Below are 5,834 nucleotides of genomic sequence, written 5' to 3' on the forward strand. Positions count from 1 at the left end.
CCAATGTCCCCGATTGCAATCCCAATCCCAATATCCCCAATCCATTCCCAATGTCTGCAATCCCAGTGTCCCCATTCCCATTCCCAATGTCCCCAATCCCACCATCCCCATTCCCAATGTCCCCAGTCCCAGTTTTCAGTTCCCATTCCCAGTGTCCCCATTCCCAGTATCCCCAATCCAATCCCAGTGTCCCCAGTCCCAGTTTCCCATTCCCAGTTTCCCATTCCCATTGTCCCATTCCCAATGTCCCCAATCCCATTCCCAGTGTCCCCAGTCGCAGTTTCCCATTCCCAATCCCAGTGTCCCATTCCCAATGTCCCCAATCCCAATCCCACCATCCCCATCCCCAGTCTCCTCTTTCCATTCCCACTGACCGCATTCCCAGCCCAAAAATTCCCAAAAATTCTCAACTTCCGGTCGCTCTGGGTTTGGAAAAGGCAAGAAAACAGAAGAATTCCCTAAAAAAAAAATGGGATTTCCCTCCCCAAATTCCTGGCGCTGTTTCTTTTCCCTGCTCTGGGGACATTCCCAAAAATTCCCAAGGATTTTGAGGATCACGAGGATTTTATGGATCCCTGGAGGGAGTGGGGTGTCCCTGCTTTTATTCCAGCCTTGGATTCCCTCGGGAAGCAGGGGAAAAAAACCGGGAATAACAGGAAAATTCGGGATTAAAAAAGATTCTGAAAAATCCTTGTGGCTTCCCCGCTTTTTATTGGGAAAAGGGGGAATTTTGGGAACACGTTGGAGCCACCCCAGGAGCTTCCCGGGAAAAAGGACGGGCGGCATTCCTGGGATTCTGCGGCCATCAGGACCTGCAGGGAAAAAAAATGGGAAAATCCTGGGGAATTCCGTGGGAAATGACGGAAAGAACAACCCCAAATGGCCAAATTCCATGGAAAATCCCAAGTTCCACCCCAGATTCCAGAAAACTCCATGGGAAAGGAGGAAAATCCCAACCCCAAGTGGACAAATCCCAGAAGATTCCATGGGAAATTTGGAAAATGTCAAATCCCAGGTTTTTTCCTGACCTTCACCACCAAAAATGCACAGGAAAAGTGGGGAAAAAAGTGGGAAAAAGCAGGAAAAAAGTGGGAAAAAGCGGGGAAAAAAGTGGGAAAAAGCAGGAAAAATGTAATAAAAATGGGGAAAAAGAAAAAAAAGTGGGAAAAATTGGGGAAAAAAGCAGAAAAAGCTAAAAAAAGCAGGAAAAAGGGAAAAAAGTGGGGGGAAAAAAGTGGGGAAAAAGTGGGGAAAAAAGCAGAAAAAGGGAAAATACTGGGAAAAAAAAGTGGGAAAAAAGCAGGGAAAATTGGGGAAAGAAGCGGAAAAAAATTGGGGAAAAAAAAGGGGAGAGAATTGAAAAAAATGGGGAAAAAAGCAGGGAAAAAGCGAAAAAAGTGGGGGAAAAAGAGGGAAACAGAGGGGAAAAGGTGAAAAAAGTTGGAAAAACCTAAAAAGTGGGAAAAAAAAGTGGGAAAGATGCAGGAAAAATCAGGGAAAAGTGGGGGGAAAAGCCAGGGGAAAAGTAGGGGAAAAAGTGGGGAAAAGTGGGGAAAAAAGTGGGGGGAAAAGGGGGAAAAAAGGGATAAAAAAGTGGGGAAAAAGGAGGGGAAAGTGGGAAAAAAGTGGGGGGGGAAGGGAAAAATACTGGGAAAAACCTGGGGAAAAAGCAGGAAAAAAACTGGGAAAATTGGGGAAAGAAGCAGGGGAAAAATGGGGAAAAAAGAGGGAAAAAGCGGGAAAAAGCAGGAGAGAAAGTGGAAAAAATGTGGGGAAAAAATCAGAGGGAAAAGTGGGAAAAATGCCAGAAGAAAGCGGGGAAAAAAGCGGGAAAAAACAGGAAAAAAAGGGGGAAAAAAACCCCAAAAAAGGAGGAAAAAAAGGGGGGAAAATTCCAGAAAAAAAAAAAAAAGCGGGAAAGGAGCTGAAATAATTTGATTTGGAATTTGTGTTGGGGTTTTTTTGGGAATGGGAATTCCGTACTGGGAAATGCGGCAGTTGGAGGCGGAGACGAAGCGGCCGGTGTAGTGGATGTGGCAGCGCACGACGTTGTTGGTGAAATCTGACTCCAGCACCAAATATTTGGGATTGACCTGGACCTGGGAATGCGGGAAAAAGTGGGGAAAAAATGGGAAAAAACCCGTGGAAAATTGAGTGGGAATGCGGGCGGGAAAAGGGAGGAAACATCCGGGAAATGGGGGAGGGAAGGAAATCCCAAAGGGGGGAAAATAAATCCTGGGAGGGAAATAAAAATTCCAAAAAGCAGAAGGGAAAATTAGGGAATGAAAAAATATCCCGAAATAAGGAAAAGGGAAGGGGGAAANGACAGGGGACAGGGATAAGGGACAGGTGACATGGGGACAGGGACAGGGGACAGGGACAGGGGATAGGGGGATGGGGACTTGGGGACAGCAGGGACAGAGAGGACATGGAGACAGCAGAGACACTGGGGACAAGGGGACATTGGGGACACTGGGGACAGAGGTGACAGTGGGGATGGGGTGATCCCTCTTCACTGTCCCCACTCTCCCCTCTGTCCCCTCACTGTCCCCAATGTCCCTCACCGTCCCCTCTGTCCCCAGCTGCCACCTCCGAGGCCGACGTTGTCCTTGGGCCGGTGCTGCTCTCCAGTGAGCAGCGGGGCCAGCGCCCGCAGAGCCACCAGGGTGAGTCCCCACGGGTGACAATCGGGGACAACTGGGGACAATCGGGGACAGGCGGTGATGTGGTGACAGTCAGTGACAATTGGTGACAATCAGTGACAGTTGGTGACAATTGGTGATAATTGGAGACAATCGATGACAATTGCTGACAATCGGTGACCACAGTGACAATCGGTGACAGCGACAGTGACAATCGATGGCTGCAGTGACAGTTGGTGACAATCGGTGACAATCAATGACAACTGGTGACAATCAGTGACAGCAGTGACAGCCGGTGGAGGTCCCCAGTGATGTCCCCGATGATGTCCCTGATGATGTCCCCAATGATGTCCCCAATGACGTCCCCAATTGCGTCCCCAGTGATGTCCCCAGTGATGTCCCCAATGATGTCCCCAATGATGTCCCCAATGATGTCCCCAGTGATGTCCCCAGTGATGTCCCCAATGACGTCCCCAATGACGTCCCCAGTGATGTCCCCAATGATGTCCCCAATGATGTCCCCGATGATGTCCCCAGTGATGTCCCCAGTGATGTCCCCAATGACGTCCCCAGTGATGTCCCCGATGATGTCCCCAGTGATGTCCCCAATGATGTCCCTGATGATGTCCCCAGTGATGTCCCCAATGATGTCCCCAATGATGTCCCCAATGATGTCCCCAGTGATGTCCCCGATGATGTCCCCAATGATGTCCCCAATGATGTCCCCAGTGATGTCCCCAATGATGTTCCCAATGATGTCCCCAGTGATGTCCCCTCTGTGTCCCTTTGCAGGCGCGGTGACCCCGCTGGCCCTGGGGACGGCGCTGGCCGCAGCTGTGGCCACAGTGGTGGTGGCCGGAGCCGTGCTGGCCATCGGCCTGAGGCGCCGCAATTCCCAGTAAATCCCAGAATTCCGGGAAATCCTGGAATTCTGAACAAATCCCAGAACTCCCAACAAATCCCACAAGGACCAACAAATTCCCAGTAAATCCCAGAATTCCCAGTAAATCCCACAGGGACTGACAGAATTCCCAGTAAATCCTGCAAGGACCAAGGCAATTCCCAGTAAATGCCAGAATTCCCAGTAAATCCTGCAAGGACCGATGGAATTCCTAGCAAATCCTGGAATTCCCAAGAAATCCCACAAGGACTGACAGTGTCCGAGGGGTGGCTCCGGGTAGGAATCCCAGGAACGGGGCAGGGAAGGTGACAAATCCTGTCCTGGTGTCCCCATTCCCAGTGTCCCCGACCCCAGTGTCCTCGATCCCAGTGTCCCATTCCTGATGTCCCCATTCCATCCCAGTTTCCCATTCCCAGTGTCCCCATTCCCAATGTCCCCAGTGTCCTCAATCCCATCATCCCCATTCCCAGTGTCCCCAGTCCCAGTTTCCCATTCCCTGTGCCCCCAATCCCATTCTCAATGTCACCATTCCCATTCCCAGTGTCCCCAATCCCAACGTCCCCAATCCCAATGTCCCCATTCCCAGTGTCCCCAATCCCATTCCCAGTGTCACCATTCCCATTACCGGTGTCCCCAATCCCAACATCCCCAATCCCAATGTCCCCAATCCCATTCTCAATGTCACCATTCCCATTCCCAGTGTCCCCGATCGCAATCCCATTCCCAATATCCCCAATCCATTCCCAATGTCCCCAATCCCATCATCCCCAATCCCAATGTCCCCAAACCCAACATCCCCAATCCCAATGTCCCCAATCCCAATCCCAATGTCCCTATTCCCAGTGTCCCTATTCCCAGTGTCCCCAATCCCAATGTCTCCATTCCCATTCCCCCAATCCCAACATTCCCATTCTCTGTGTCCCCAATCCCATTCCCAGTGTCACCATTCCCATCCCAATGTCCCCGATTGCAATCCCAATCCCAATATCCCCAATCCATTCCCAATGTCTGCAATCCCAGTGTCCCCATTCCCATTCCCAATGTCCCCAATCCCACCATCCCCATTCCCAATGTCCCCAGTCCCAGTTTTCAGTTCCCATTCCCAGTGTCCCCATTCCCAGTATCCCCAATCCAATCCCAGTGTCCCCAGTCCCAGTTTCCCATTCCCAGTTTCCCATTCCCATTGTCCCATTCCCAATGTCCCCAATCCCATTCCCAGTGTCCCCAGTCGCAGTTTCCCATTCCCAATCCCAGTGTCCCATTCCCAATGTCCCCAATCCCAATCCCACCATCCCCATCCCCAGTCTCCTCTTTCCATTCCCACTGACCGCATTCCCAGCCCAAAAATTCCCAAAAATTCTCAACTTCCGGTCGCTCTGGGTTTGGAAAAGGCAAGAAAACAGAAGAATTCCCTAAAAAAAAAATGGGATTTCCCTCCCCAAATTCCTGGCGCTGTTTCTTTTCCCTGCTCTGGGGACATTCCCAAAAATTCCCAAGGATTTTGAGGATCACGAGGATTTTATGGATCCCTGGAGGGAGTGGGGTGTCCCTGCTTTTATTCCAGCCTTGGATTCCCTCGGGAAGCAGGGGAAAAAAACCGGGAATAACAGGAAAATTCGGGATTAAAAAAGATTCTGAAAAATCCTTGTGGCTTCCCCGCTTTTTATTGGGAAAAGGGGGAATTTTGGGAACACGTTGGAGCCACCCCAGGAGCTTCCCGGGAAAAAGGACGGGCGGCATTCCTGGGATTCTGCGGCCATCAGGACCTGCAGGGAAAAAAAATGGGAAAATCCTGGGGAATTCCGTGGGAAATGACGGAAAGAACAACCCCAAATGGCCAAATTCCATGGAAAATCCCAAGTTCCACCCCAGATTCCAGAAAACTCCATGGGAAAGGAGGAAAATCCCAACCCCAAGTGGACAAATCCCAGAAGATTCCATGGGAAATTTGGAAAATGTCAAATCCCAGGTTTTTTCCTGACCTTCACCACCAAAAATGCACAGGAAAAGTGGGGAAAAAAGTGGGAAAAAGCAGGAAAAAAGTGGGAAAAAGCGGGGAAAAAAGTGGGAAAAAGCAGGAAAAATGTAATAAAAATGGGGAAAAAGAAAAAAAAGTGGGAAAAATTGGGGAAAAAAGCAGAAAAAGCTAAAAAAAGCAGGAAAAAGGGAAAAAAGTGGGGGGAAAAAAGTGGGGAAAAAGTGGGGAAAAAAGCAGAAAAAGGGAAAATACTGGGAAAAAAAAGTGGGAAAAAAGCAGGGAAAATTGGGGAAAGAAGCGGAAAAAAATTGGG

At 49.8% G+C, this 5,834-nt stretch overlaps 1 long non-coding RNA gene across 1 annotated transcript; it reads right to left on the reverse strand.

The window, feature by feature from the left end:
• Positions 1-688: 688 nt before the first annotated feature.
• On the reverse strand, positions 689-2,134 carry LOC107209079. The gene is made up of 2 exons (XR_001523418.2): positions 1,984-2,134; positions 689-812 (listed from the first exon to the last, which is right to left on the reverse strand). It is a non-coding gene; the product is annotated as an uncharacterized LOC107209079 (long non-coding RNA).
• Between the last annotated feature and the right edge of the window lie 3,700 nt (positions 2,135-5,834).

The sequence above is a fragment of the Parus major genome, chromosome 10 (assembly GCF_001522545.3).
Source record: "Parus major isolate Abel chromosome 10, Parus_major1.1, whole genome shotgun sequence".
NCBI classification, from domain to species: Eukaryota; Metazoa; Chordata; class Aves; order Passeriformes; family Paridae; genus Parus; species Parus major.